The sequence below is a fragment of the Eriocheir sinensis genome, unplaced genomic scaffold (genome assembly GCF_024679095.1).
Source record: "Eriocheir sinensis breed Jianghai 21 unplaced genomic scaffold, ASM2467909v1 Scaffold637, whole genome shotgun sequence".
In the NCBI taxonomy this organism is placed as follows: Eukaryota; Metazoa; Arthropoda; class Malacostraca; order Decapoda; family Varunidae; genus Eriocheir; species Eriocheir sinensis.
The window spans coordinates 194,394-208,080 of NW_026111984.1; the positions used below are offsets into that span (position 1 = coordinate 194,394).

General features: G+C 42.7%; 2 long non-coding RNA genes across 22 annotated transcripts; one reads left to right on the top strand and one right to left on the bottom strand.

Moving 5' to 3' along the window:
• Nucleotides 1-4,577: 4,577 nt before the first annotated feature.
• LOC126993580 (uncharacterized) lies at nucleotides 4,578-6,734 on the bottom strand. Of its 21 annotated transcripts, none has more exons than XR_007747979.1 (4): nucleotides 6,597-6,734; nucleotides 6,269-6,333; nucleotides 5,803-5,935; nucleotides 4,578-5,734 (listed from the first exon to the last, which is right to left on the bottom strand). It is a non-coding gene; the product is annotated as an uncharacterized LOC126993580 (long non-coding RNA). The 21 variants fall into 21 exon arrangements; XR_007747978.1 differs by lacking the exon at nucleotides 5,803-5,935 and adding an exon at nucleotides 6,066-6,195 and having other exon boundaries at nucleotides 6,263-6,333; XR_007747968.1 differs by lacking the exon at nucleotides 6,269-6,333 and adding an exon at nucleotides 6,393-6,531 and having other exon boundaries at nucleotides 5,803-6,059; nucleotides 6,597-6,722.
• LOC126993581 (uncharacterized) lies at nucleotides 5,644-6,621 on the top strand. The gene is made up of 3 exons (XR_007747988.1): nucleotides 5,644-5,770; nucleotides 5,904-6,033; nucleotides 6,500-6,621. It is a non-coding gene; the product is annotated as an uncharacterized LOC126993581 (long non-coding RNA).
• Nucleotides 6,735-13,687: the final 6,953 nt, after the last annotated feature.

Genomic DNA, 13,687 nt, shown 5'->3' on the forward strand with positions numbered 1-13,687 from the left:
AAGTGTGGTCTAGGTCTACTATTGAATATTTAAATTGTGGTCCAGGTCTACTATTGAATATTTGAATTGTGGTCTAGGTCTACTATTGAATATTTGAATTGTGGTCTAGGTCTGCTATTGAATATTTAAAGTGTGGTCTAGGTCTACTATTGAATATTTAAAGTGTGGTCTAGGTCTACTATTGAATATTTAAAGTGTGGTCTAGGTCTACTATTGAATATTTAAAGTATGGTCTAAGTCTACTATTGAATATTTAAATTGTGCTTTTGTTAACATTCAATCTGTGGGTAACAAGACTATTCAAATTAGGGAAATGTTAAATGAGCAATCACTTGATATTTTAGCTATTTCTGAGACTTGGTTGAATGAGCATGACACAAGTAGAATTACTGAGATGACACCTGCTACTCACACTTTCTTTCATAGCCCCAGAGAGGGCAGACGAGGGGGTGGTGTAGGCATTTTCTTGTCGAATGTTTTTTTCTCACCTGAGGGTGTTGACACGAGTGAAAGTATCAAGTTTTGAATATATTGAGGTTAGTTTTAAGCATCAAAACCAGTGGGTAGCATACCTTGTTATATATAGGCCACCTTGGTCAAGTGTTAATCTCTTCTTTGATGAATTTGGTGCATTGTTGGACTCAATTGATATGGTTTCTTTTAAAGTTTTTATTGTTGGTAACTTCAATATATGGATGGATGATCATGAAAACCATAACACAGTTTCTTTCTGTGAGCTTCTTGAATCTTATCAGTTGTCAAACAAGGTGAGCACAGTAACTTCATCAACTGGCCATGTGTTAGACTTAGTCATTAGTGATGATGTAAACAATCTCATAGGTAGGGTGGATGTTGAACATGAATTTACTATTTCCCTAGTTCACAGGCTCATAACATTTAAATTACTATTGTCAATATGTAAGGTAACTAAGAAAAATTATTATAGGAATAAGGTGGGTTTTTCTGCTGCTACATTTATCAGTGAAATTAGTCAGACTTTTTATGAAGATATGACTGGAGAGTGTGTTCACAATGATTTGTTATTTAAATCAAATTGTGTGAATTGTCTTACTGACACTTATAATGAGGTGATTAAGACACAATATAACAATGTGTGTCCGATCCTAGAGGTCATTACTGTCAAGGATAGATCGCCCTGATTTAATGGTGAAATTTTGACTCTGAAAAGAGAGAAACGACGCAAGGAATGTAAATGGAGAAATGAGGGATCTGTTGTGGCCTGGGAGGATTATAAAAATGTGAGAAATCGCTATAATGACTTGATAAGTAGGAGTAAAAGAAACTATTATCATACTAAAATTCTTGAGGCAGGATCAGATATGAACAAATTAAATCAACTTTTCAATAGTCTTACTGGTACTACTTTGAGAAGAAAGCTTCCCGATGGTTTCTGTGATAAAGATTTAGCGGATAACTTTTGTAATTTTTTCAAGAGTAAGATTATGAATATTGTATCGGAATTTGTGTAAACACCTTTTATGCCTGTTGCTGATGTTGAGGTGGATTGTAGATTGCAGTGTTTTAAAATCATTAGGAAGGATGATCTTGTTCGACTTTTCAAGAAAGCTAAGAAAACATATTGTGCCAGTGACCCATTGCCTGTACTAGATATCATGGATGCAGATAATTTTCCTAGTTTCATGGATATGGTGCTAAGAATTGTCAGTACTAGTATTTCTTCAAGTAAATTTCCGGATTCTGAAAAGCGAGCTGTTATAAAACCAGTCTTAAAGGGAAAACTTGATTATCAAAATGTAAGCTCTTATAGACCAGTATCAAATTTGCCTTTTTTGTCTAAGTTATTAGAGTATGCAATTATTGAGAGTTGATGGAACACTTGGAAAAGGTCCATGTCTTGCCTGATAGTCAGTCTGCATATAGGCCAATATTTTGTACTGAGACTACTTTTTGTTCTGTTGTTAATGATTTACTAGAAATGATGGATGGGGGTAAATGTGCTATATTGGTTCTTCTAGATCTTAGTGCAGCATTTGATACGGTTGTTCATGAATTGCTTGTAAAAGACTTAAGGAACATCGGAGTGGTAGACAATGCGTTAAAGTATCTTGAGAGTTATTTACAAACCAGAAGTTATTGTGTGCAAATTGGAAATTGTTTTTCTTCATATGAAGCTCTGACAAGAGGAGTTCCACAAGGAAGTGTGCTGGGACCTATTTTATTTTGTATATACACGATTAGTTTATCCAGGATACTACAACAACATGGTGTAGGATTCAAGTTATTTGCTGATGACACCCAGTTCTACTTTTCCATCACTGATATTGAAAATACAAGTGCTAAGATCAATAGTGTTATTAATTCAGTCAAGGATTGGATGCATTATAAGCAATTGAAATTAAACGATGATAAGACTGAATTCATGCTTGTGGGAAAGAAGGACACTCTACGTTATTTTGGTGACGGTAACATGACTATAAGTGGTAATAAAATTCATATTGTTGAAAGTGTTCGTGACTTGGGAGTGTTGTTGGATTACAATTTGACACTGAAATGTCAGATAAATAATGTCGTTAGGATTGCCGGATATCACCTTAGAAATATTGCTTTTATCAAGAAATACCTGGATGAAGATTCTATCAAGAAATTGGTGATTAACAATATCATATCAAGAGTGGATTATTGCAACTCAATCTACTTTAACCTGCCAAAGCTCCAATTAAGGAAATTACAGATGGTCTTAAATAGAGCAGCGAGATGAATCAAAGGAATTCCACCACGAGAGAGAATTACTCCTGTTCTGATAGAGCTCCACTGGTTGCCAATAAAAGCAAGGATAGTATTTAAGTTATGTGTTTTGACACACCAAGCTTTGATTACTGGCCGTCCACCGTATTTGAGAGAATTATTACACGAAATACAGCCCGGTGAAGGCATTAACACTCGCCGAGCCACTTCTGGAATCACACTTCATGAACCACAAAAGCACTGATTTGTTCGATGTATCTTAGCTTCGCAGCATTCTCAAGCGATCTCGCGTAATCACTTAACACAAATGATGCTGAAGGTCCTGCCAGTTGCCCGCGGGTAGTGACTTAGGGAGGGGGCACACGTGGTGCGTCTGCTCACTCTGCTGGGGAGGGGACCACCAGTGGGTCTGCAGACGAAGCTATTTCGTGACGTCACTGCAAAACCTCTATACTCTTAAGAACATAAGGGGCCATATTCTTAAACATTTCGGGGTAAAGATTCGTTTTAGGTCCGTGCCAGTATATCATAATCTACTTTATGAAACATCACTATCTCTTCATATATCTTTTGTACAAACCTTCAACAGTCATGGAAACGCTTTGAAAATCCAATTCAAGGACTTTATTTTTTACCCTTTGAAAATAGGGGATAATGGTGCGGAGCTTAGTTGACCCCGCAGCGTACACTACCTCACCCGCCACGTTGGGTTTCTCCTCCTCCTCCTCCTCCTCCTTCTCCTCCTTTTCCTCCCTCTCGCTAGCTCCCCTTTCTTGACCTCTACCTCGTCTTTTTCCTCCTCCTCACGCGTGGGTCAGTGAAATGGGTATGCCTGGGAAAGGTAAACTGAGGTAACCTGCGTGTCACAATCGGTCCTGTGTCGCCGGCTGAGGGGGTCTGCTGTTACCTGCGCGGGGTCACGGGCCAAGCGAGGAGCGCGCCGGGGTAATGCGTAGGTTGAATGTAGGGAAGTGAGCCAGTCATGTATTAGCACAGGTATGAAGGGTATACAATAAGGTTAGGCTAGGTTAGGTGTGGGTTTTATGGGGGAGGGAAGATTTGTGCTTATAGCGGAGAGAGTAACAGGAGGGGAGGCAGGCAGAAGTAGAAGGAGTCACCCAACCAGCCAGGCATTAGTACAGGTGTGAAGGGGGTATACAGGAAGGTTAGGTTAGGTTAGGTGTGGGTTTTATGGGGGAGCGTAGATTGTGTGCTGATAGCGGAGACAGTAGCAGGAGGGGAGGCAGGCAGAGGTAGAATGAGTCACCCAACCAGTCAGGTATTAGTACAGGTGTGAATGGGGTTTAAGGGCCATATTCTTAAACGTAAACGAACATAAGAACGTAAGGAGTCTGCAAGAGGCCGGTTAGTCTCTACAAGGCAGCTCCTGTAAGTCTAATCCCACCTTACCTCACTATCCATGTTAGATCGTTAAGTGGTTTGTTTGTTTGTTTGTTAATGGGTAGTCAAACAGCTGTATTACCTTTAGTTAGGTAGGTTAGTTAAATAGATAGCTTGATAGTTAGTTAAGCAGTTAGAGTCAGTTGGTTAATTTTACTATATTCTGTATTTATTTATTTATTTGTTTATATTATTTTGTTTATTTATTTATTTATTTTTTTGTTATTTTTTTTCTTTTTCCTTTCTTTCTTTTCTTTTTTTCTATTTGTTTCTTTTCTTTTCTTTTTCTTTCTTTTTTCCTTTGTGCTTTCTTGCTGTTGGTTTTCTTTTTTTATGTTCTTTTTTGGTGTTCTTTTTTCCTATCATCCTTTTGTTGATGTTCGTTGGTCTGGGTGAGCCGCTTTCCTCCCAGAAGAGACCCACCCATAATTTTGGAGATGTTGTTAGGGCCGAAAGGTGGATGATGTTTGTTTTATTTTATTTTCTTGATGTCGTGTTTTTCGTTCTTTTTATTGCTTTTGTTTTCTTTTTCGATGTTTTCCTGTTCTTTTTCTTTTTACTTCTTTTTGATGTTTTTTGTTGTTATTTTTTTCCCATCATCCTTTTGTTGATGTTCCTTGGTCTGGATGAGCCGCTTTCCTCCCAGAAGAGACCCATCCATAATTTTGGTGATGTTGTTTGGGACCGAAAGGTGGATGATGTTTCTTTGTATTTCTCTTTTCTCGATGTTGCTCATTTATTTCTGTTGCTTTTCTTTTTCGATGTTTTTTCTGTTCTTTTTCCATATTTTTTTGGTGTTCTTTTCTATATCATCCCTTGTTGATGTTCTTTGGTCTTGGTGAGCTGCTTTCTCCCCAGAAGAGACCCACCCATAATTTTGGTGATGTTAGTCAGGGCCGGAAGGTGGATGATGTTTGTTATATTTTTCTTTCCTTGATGTGTTTTTCTTTGTTTTTTTTTATGTTCATTTATTCATATCATCCTTTTGTTGATGTTCTTTGGTCTGGATGAGCCGCTTTCTCCCCAGAAGAGACCCGTCCATAATTTTGGCGATGTTAGGGCCTAAAGGTGGATGATGTTTTTGTTTCTTTTCTTGATGTTTCGTTTCTGTATTTTCCATTTTTCTGGTGTTCTTTTTTATTTTCCTTTTCTTTGGTGTTCCCATCGCGTGGATTGTCTACGACAGTATAACGAGCACCACAAGCCCGGGTTTATTTAGAGTTTGCTCTCCTAGGCAGATTGCCTACCACGGCTGACGACCTCCACCTGCCCGGGTTTATTGTTCGGAGTTTGCTCTCCTAGGTGAATTGCCTACCACGGCTGACGACCTCCACCTGCCCGGGTTTATTGTTCGGAGTTTGCTCTCCTAGGCAGACTGCCTACCACGGCTGACGACCTCCACCTGCCCGGGTTTATTGTTCGGAGTTTGCTCTCCTAGGCAGATTGCCTACCACGGCTGACGAGCTCCACCTGCCCGGGTTTATTGTTCGGAGTTTGCTCTCCTAGGCAGATTGCCTACCACGGCTGACGAGCTCCACCTGCCCGGGTTTATTGTTCGGAGTTTGCTCTCCTAGGCAGATTGCCTACCACGGCTGACGAGCTCCACCTGCCCGGGTTTGTTGTTCGGAGTTTGCTCTCCTAGGTGAATTGCCTCCCACGGCTAACGCGCTCCACCTGCCCGGGTTTGTTGTTCGGAGTTTGCTCTCCTAGGTGAATTGCCTACCACGGCTAACGAGCCTCACCTGCCCGGGTTTGTATAGAGTTTGCTCTCCTAGGTGAATTGCCTACCACGGCTAACGAGCCTCACCTGCCCGGGTTTGTATAGAGTTTGCTCTCCTAGGTGAATTGCCTACCACGGCTAACGAGCCTCACCTGCCCGGGTTTGTTTAGAGTTTGCTCTCCTAGGTGAATTGCCTACCACGGCTGACGAGCTCCACCTGCCCGGGTTTATTGTTCGGAGTTTGCTCTCCTAGGTGAATTGCCTACCACGGCTGACGAGCTCCACCTGCCCGGGTTTATTGTTCGGAGTTTGCTCTCCTAGGTGAATTGCCTCCCACGGCTAACGACCTCCACCTGCCCGGGTTTATTGATCGGAGTTTGGTCTCCTGGTGAATTGCCTACCACGGCTGACGACCTCCACCTGCCCGGGTTTGTATAGAGTTTGCTCTCCTAGGTGAATTGCCTCCCACGGCTAACGACCTCCACCTGCCCGGGTTTGTATAGAGTTTGCTCTCCTAGGTGAATTGCCTACCACGGCTGACGACCTCCACCTGCCCGGGTTTATTGTTCGGAGTTTGCTCTCCTAGGTGAATTGCCTCCCACGGCTAACGACCTCCACCTGCCCGGGTTTGTATAGAGTTTGCTCTCCTAGGTGAATTGCCTACCACGGCTAACGAGCCTCACCTGCCCGGGTTTGTATAGAGTTTGCTCTCCTAGGTGAATTGCCTACCACGGCTTACGAGCCTCACCTGCCCGGGTTTGTATAGAGTTTGCTCTCCTAGGTGAATTGCCTACCACGGCTAACGAGCCTCACCTGCCCGGGTTTGTTTAGAGTTTGCTCTCCTAGGTGAATTGCCTACCACGGCTAACGAGCCTCACCTGCCCGGGTTTGTTTAGAGTTTGCTCTCCTAGGTGAAATGCCTACCACGGCTAACGAGCCTCACCTGCCCGAGTTTGTTTAGAGTTTGCTCTCCTAGGTGAATTGCCTTCCACGGCTTACGAGCCTCACCTGCCCGAGTTTGTAGCCGGAAGATCTCCGGCACCTCCGTCGGGGCCCGGAGGGACGCCGAGGAGCCCTGCCTGGAGCCCTCCATTCCTGCCATGCTCGCCAGGGAGACCTTGGGCTCGCTGGCACTCCACACCCCCGCCGAGGCGAGGATGCAAGAACTCGCTTCTTAAAACTACCAGACTGGATTATAAAATTAATCATAATTACTGTGAAGGCGCCGGTCACCGCGTTTATCGGTTCAGGGATGGAAGACCGACGGGCCTGGGAAACGCGCACAAGCATCCAAAGGAATCCTCGCGACGGCTTGCGACGCAGCATCCATTTCCCTTTTCTTTCTCATTCCAATTTTTCTTTTTTATTATATTTTCCTTCTCTGATTGATTGATTGATTGATTTTACTTGGTAGGAATCTGCTCACCAATTAACTCCATTCAGGTATACATTGCACCCACACACCTGCGGAGAGAAAACACCAGTGAGAGTGCTGACGCCCACGAGGACGGCCCGCTAGAGTTTCCTAACATTCGCATCGGGGCACACTTCTCTTAAGTCGTCTGTCTCTTTATTTTTCTCTTCTCTACTTCATTCTATTTCTCCCTTTCTTTCATCCTTGCTCTCCATCTATGAATTTTTTTTTTATTTCTCTCTCTCTCTCTCTCTCTCTCTCTCTCTCTCTCTCTCTCTCTCTCTCTCTCTCTCTCTCTCTCTCTCTCTCTCTCTCTCTCTCTCTCTCTCTCTCTCTCTCTCTCTCTCTCTCTCTCTCTCTCTCTCTCTCTCTCTCCACACACACACACACACACACACACACACACACACACACACAGCTTTCGTAGGCGTTGTGGGTATTGCCAGGGGTAGTTTAATGACCCTGGTGGTAGTCTGACCTCCTATCTGTACTATGGACCTAAAAAAAACACTCATGAGAATCCGACTGATCTGCTTTGACCCCTGTGGAAAAAGTTGGTATGAGAGACAGAAGCGTCTGAGAATACCGGCCTAGGAGTTGTCATGAATAAGTCGAGTGTCCTCTTGTTGGGTTAAGGATATGCACTTTTAATTATTTATTCATTTCTTGGCATCACATGAGGCGGCTCAAAGACAAAACAAAACACACTCACTAAAAAAACGCCAACCACTTCTCCCACAATCAGAAAACACTCACCATCATGTGTTTTTCTTTTTTTTTCTCTCCCATTTATATATTTATTTTCGCATCATAGCAGGCAAACGTTAACACACAGCACACACACAAAAAACGATAACCACTTCTCCCACCATCAGAAAACAGTCACCATAATGTGCTTTTTCTATTCTTTTTTCTCCCATTTATCTGTTTATTTTCGCATCACAGGAAGCAGCTCAAAGGTAAAACAATGACACACAAAAAGTCTGTCCACCACTTCTCCTCCCACAAACACACGAAAAAAATAGCTGCCATCAAGTGCTTTTTCTCTTTTTTTCTTTTCTTTCATTGATTCATCGAGTTTTCACATCATAGGAGTTTCATTTGACGTTGATGAAAGCTCAGCATGCAGCTTTTTTATTTATATTGCCATTGTGCGGAACTTATTCTATGAGTATGCCGGAAAAAATGACTGAACGGGTAAATGTTATGAAAGAGATGGGGAAGCAAAATGGGGTTCAATCCTTATGAGAAGAAAGTTTTATCTACGAATTATTGGGTCTGGATTAAAGTCTTCCTCCACCTCTTCCGCTGCTTCCTCCTCTTCCTCCTTTTCTTCCTCCACTTACCCTCTTCTAGGTTCTATCTGTACACCTCTACATAGTTTCTCGTGGAAATACTACAAGAATACACAGTCGTTCCACGCACAGCATGATGACGTCACACTCTCATCTGACCTAAATCTAGGCTCCAGGGTTCCCATGAAAACAACAACAACTAAAAGTAAAGGGATGACTCATGTGTGACGAATATACGAGTAATGCAAATAAAAGGTAGCGAAAAAAAAGAACCTGATGTTAAGGGCCAGTCTTACAGTCCAGTACAGCACGTTTGTAAGCTCCCCAACCAAACACAAAACACGACGAAAATTCCTTGTATAGTTTTTTTTTTTTTTCCTTACAGCAGAGTTGTCAGTTCAAGGGCATAAAAAAGGTAACAAATGTGAAAAAAAAACTAAACAAGGAATTTTCGTCGTGTTTTGTGTTCGGTTGGGGAGCTTACAAACGTGCTGTACTGGACTGTAAGACTGGCCCTTAACATCAGGTTCACCTTTTATTTGCATTATATTCGTCACACATGAGTTACCCCTTTACTTTTAGTTGTTGTTGTTTACATGAGAGCCCTGGAGCCGAGATTTAGGTCAGATGAGAGTGTGACGTCATCATGCTGTGCGTGGAACGACTGTGTATTCTTGTAGTATTTCCGCGAGAAACTATGTAGAGGTGTACAGATAGAACCTAGAAGAGGGTAAGTGGAGCTTACAAACGTGCTGTATGTTTAGGAAAGCGCGTCGCCTCCTCTGGCGACGGCCGCGGCGACGCTGCAGTCGCCGCGGCCGTGAAATAGCTCGCAAAGGGTTTAGGGTCGGGGAGCATAGTTAACGACCCAGTCCTCCATACACCCCTATGTTTACCTGGAGATTCTTAACATCGACATCCTCGCCTGTAAACACCATCATGCTTTCCTCTTTTATATCGCCGTGCTTGGCAGACTATATTTTTTTCGTTTTTCCTTTGTCATTTAGTTTTCTTGCTTTCTTTGCTGTAAAAAGAATATCAACTTTATTTTCATGGGTTTTTTTTTATGTGAACACCTTTTTTTTTTTTTTTTACGTCTCCGCCTATTACGCTGGTAGGCTTGCTTGAGGGGCCTGGATGTTATTCAGCCCCAACCCGTCATGGCGCAGGCAAACGTTTATAGTGCCGCCATCTATAGCGCCGGCAGGCTATCTTGAGGGGCCTGGATGGTAGTCGGCCCCAGCCCATCATGGCGCAGGCAAGTGTTTATAGTGGCGCCATCTTCTCTTGTACATTACCCTAACATCAACACTCCTCTAAGCACCTCGTCACATTTCCCTCGTTAGTATCTTCTCACATGTCAGGTAATTGTCCTTATTTCTGCATTATTCACATTTCTTTTAATACCTTTTGTCACCCTAATATTTTAATCACTCTGCTTCACTCCATTTCTCAAACACAGTAATTTTACTTATAATATATCCTAACAAGCTCAGTATAAACACTTACGCGATCAACTTCTCTTTCACATCCCAGCCATATAATTATATCTTTAGCTTTCATGTACCGGACACTGTCATCAACACACACTCCTGTAAACACCTCATCATCCTTCCCTCGACTGTACCGCCTGCCAGCTCAATTGAACACCACCGCACAGTTGTTCTCCACGCCTCCAGGCTCCCGTGGTTCATCATCTCGTTCCCTCGTTCTTCTTGCCTCCACCTGGACGCCGTGTTATTAAAAGGACCAGCGGGACGCCTAAATTTTGCTGCTCAGGTGAAGAATTGCAAAACTGACAGCGCGATGGAAAAAAAAGGAGGGATAGGGGGTAGAGGTGGAGTTGAATGGTGAAAAGTGAGGAATGAGGGAGGAAATAGGAGGCGGTAGAGGGGAATGGGAAAAACACAGCGAGATGGGAAAAAAAAGCTGTAGAAATGGGAGGAGGAGGAGGAGGAGGAGATGGTGGCGGGGACGGATAGGGACGAGGGCGGTACCGGAAAAGAAACGGATGGAAGGGGAAATGGGGAAAGAGGTGAAATAAAAGGGGGAAGTAAGTGGAGAGAAAGGGGATATTAGGAAAGAAAGAAACAAGGGGAATAAAGGATTTGGTAGTTTATGGAAGCGGAGGTAAAGGGAGAAGGGGAAGAAATTATGCTTTGAGGAGGAGGCGGAAGGAGGGAGGGAGGGGCTCTAAACGATAATTATGAGAGGTGAGGAAATGAGGAAAAGAAGATAGCGTTGGACACCACATAACAGCCCATAAACATATAACCGTCCTCTCTCTCTCTCTCTCTCTCTCTCTCTCTCTCTCTCTCTCTCTCTCTCTCTCTCTCTCTCTCTCTCTCTCTCTCTCTCTCTCTCTCTCTCTCTCTCTCTCTCTCTCTCTCTCTCTCTCTCTCTCTCTATCTCTCACACTCTCTCTCTCTCTCTCTCTCTCTCTCTCTCTCTCTCTCTCTCTCTCTCTCTCTCTCTCTCTCTCTCTCTCTCTCTCTCTCTCTCTCTCTCTCTCTCTCTCTCTCTCTCTCTCTCTCTCTTTCACAACAGCCCATAAACATATAACGGTGCTCTCTCTCTCTCTCTCTCTCTCTCTCTCTCTCTCTCTCTCTCTCTCTCTCTCTCTCTCTCTCTCTCTCTCTCTCTCTCTCTCTCTCTCTCTCTCTCTCTCTCTCTCTCTCTCTCTCTCTCGTTCTCTAAATGGGGACTATCACTTATTTCTTGTATTATCGATCGGGTTTCTTCTTCCCTCAGGACTGTAATGCTCGACTGGAGGGAACATAAGCCTGCATTGACCGAAATTAATATCAGCGAAGTGCGTGCGTACCTGCAGAGAATAGATCCAAATAAATCTCCGGGCCCCGATAATTTATCTCCTCGCGTGTTAAGAGAATGTAGTCAACAGCTAGAATTACCCATAACGTTAATATTCAACAAGTCATTAGCACAGGCCAGTGTGCCTCTCGAGTGGAAAAAGGCCAATATTACCCCGATCTTTAAAAAAGGAGACAAAAAACTAGCCAGTAATTATCGTCCTATCAGCCTTACGTCTGTCCTAATTAAACTATTTGAAAAAATAGTCAGGGATAAAATGATCACTTTCCTTGAAACAAATGAATTGATAACTGATAGTCAGCATGGATTTCGTAGTAATTGCTCTTGCCTTACCAACCTATTAACCTTTTTCAACGATGTTTATACATGTTGGGACGCCCGAAGCCCATATGAAGTAATTTACCTAGATTTTCAGAAAGCGTTTGATAAAGTTCCTCACGTTAGGCTTATTTCAAAACTGCGTTCCCACGGTATTAACGACCATCTATGTGCGTGGATTCATGACTGGCTCACCGACAGAGAACAGCGTGTAGTTCTTAATGGTGAAGCATCGGATTGGCAACCCGTCACCAGTGGCGTGCCCCAAGGTTCGGTCCTGGGGCCAACACTATTCATAATTTACGTGAACGACTTAGAAACTGATATCCTATCAAAAGTAGCCAAATTCGCCGACGACACCAAATTAGGAGGTACGGTAATGAACATCCAAAGTTGCGAGAACATTCAATCAGACTTAAATAAGACTTGCCGACTGGAGCGAAAAATGGCAAATGAGTTTTAACGGAGATAAATGTAAAGTAATGCACATAGATGAAAAAAATCCTAACTTTAAAGATCATATTCAAGGACATGAGCTCAGCGAAGTAAAACAAGAAAAAGATCTTGGTGTCATTATCAGTAACACTCTTAAAATGAGTGATCAATGATCTGCAGCGAGTAAAAAAGCCAATATGATGTTAGGATTAATCTCAAGAAACTTTGATGATAAATCACCCGAACTTATGAAGAGATTATATTTAGCATTTGTAAGGCCACACCTAGAATACACCGTTCAGTTCTGGTCACCGAACTATATCAAAGATCAAGTTTTGCTAGAAAAGATACTGAGAGGAGCAACCAAACAAATTTCAGCGCTCCGAAACCTGCCATATGACGAGCGTTTAACTTTAAAGCGTTTAGATATGTTTTCCATAAAAAAGCGAAGGATAAGAGAGGACTTAATTGAGGTGTTTAAAATCCTTAAAGGATTCGACAACATTAACCCAGATAGTCTATTTCAGAGAGACACCAACACACGAACACGCAGCAACGGTATGAAGTTAAAGGGAAATCGATGTAACACATTGGTGCGCAGAAGTTTTTTCAATAATAGAGTCGTCGATCACTGGAATAGACTCCCACCGTCAGTAGTTAGCGCAGAGTATCAATAGCTTTAAGTCTTCTTTGGATAAGTAATTCAGGGATATAAGATTATATTGACCTTTTTCGCATGTTTTCAGACAGATTTCAGCAAGAAATCAACCTATATTCATATAATTCTCCCCCACAACCTAGATTGCAAGTAGCGAAAGTCAACAATAGAGCAAAGCAACAGTTAATGTCCGCATGACAGGTGGAGTGAGGTGTGGGTGCAGTAAGGTGACAGATTACTGGTGCGTGCCTAGTACCGCCGATAAAACGAGGATGAAGCCTTCACCTGTGCTCCTGAAACTACACCTCACCCATCGTTGGTATTAGGGGGGGTTCTGGGGCTGCCCTCTGTAGGCCACTCGGCCTTTTCCAGTCTCCCTGTAATTCTATGTTCTTATGTAATTAAGTAATTTTCTCCCACAGCTTAGGTTACCAGTAGTGTAAGTTAAGGGTAGTAATTTCCTCTTATTTCTCTCTTTACTGTAAAATTTCCATGGCCCTTTCTTCCTTAAAGGTACATGGTGTTCTCTTCTAACTATTTCCTGCCGGTACGTTGCCGGAGGGAGAGGTGGGTGGGGAGGAGCCTTCATCTATTCTGTCCTGTCCTACCACACGTAGATTACTAGTAGTAGCGGTAGTAAACAGACACCCTCGCCATAGACCGATAGGTCTTCTGGTGTCTGTTCTTCCTATGTATTCCTATGTATTCCTTCTCCTCCTCCTACTGCATCTCCTCCTCTATCTCTCCTTCTTTTTTCCTTTTTTTCTCCTGTGTTTTGTATTATTTTTGTTCTTTCCCTTTTTTGGTGTTCATTTTACCTCTGTTTGTTTGTTTCCTTCCCTTTTCCTTTTAAGTATTTTCGTTTCCCTTGGTAAGACAAGCGGAAG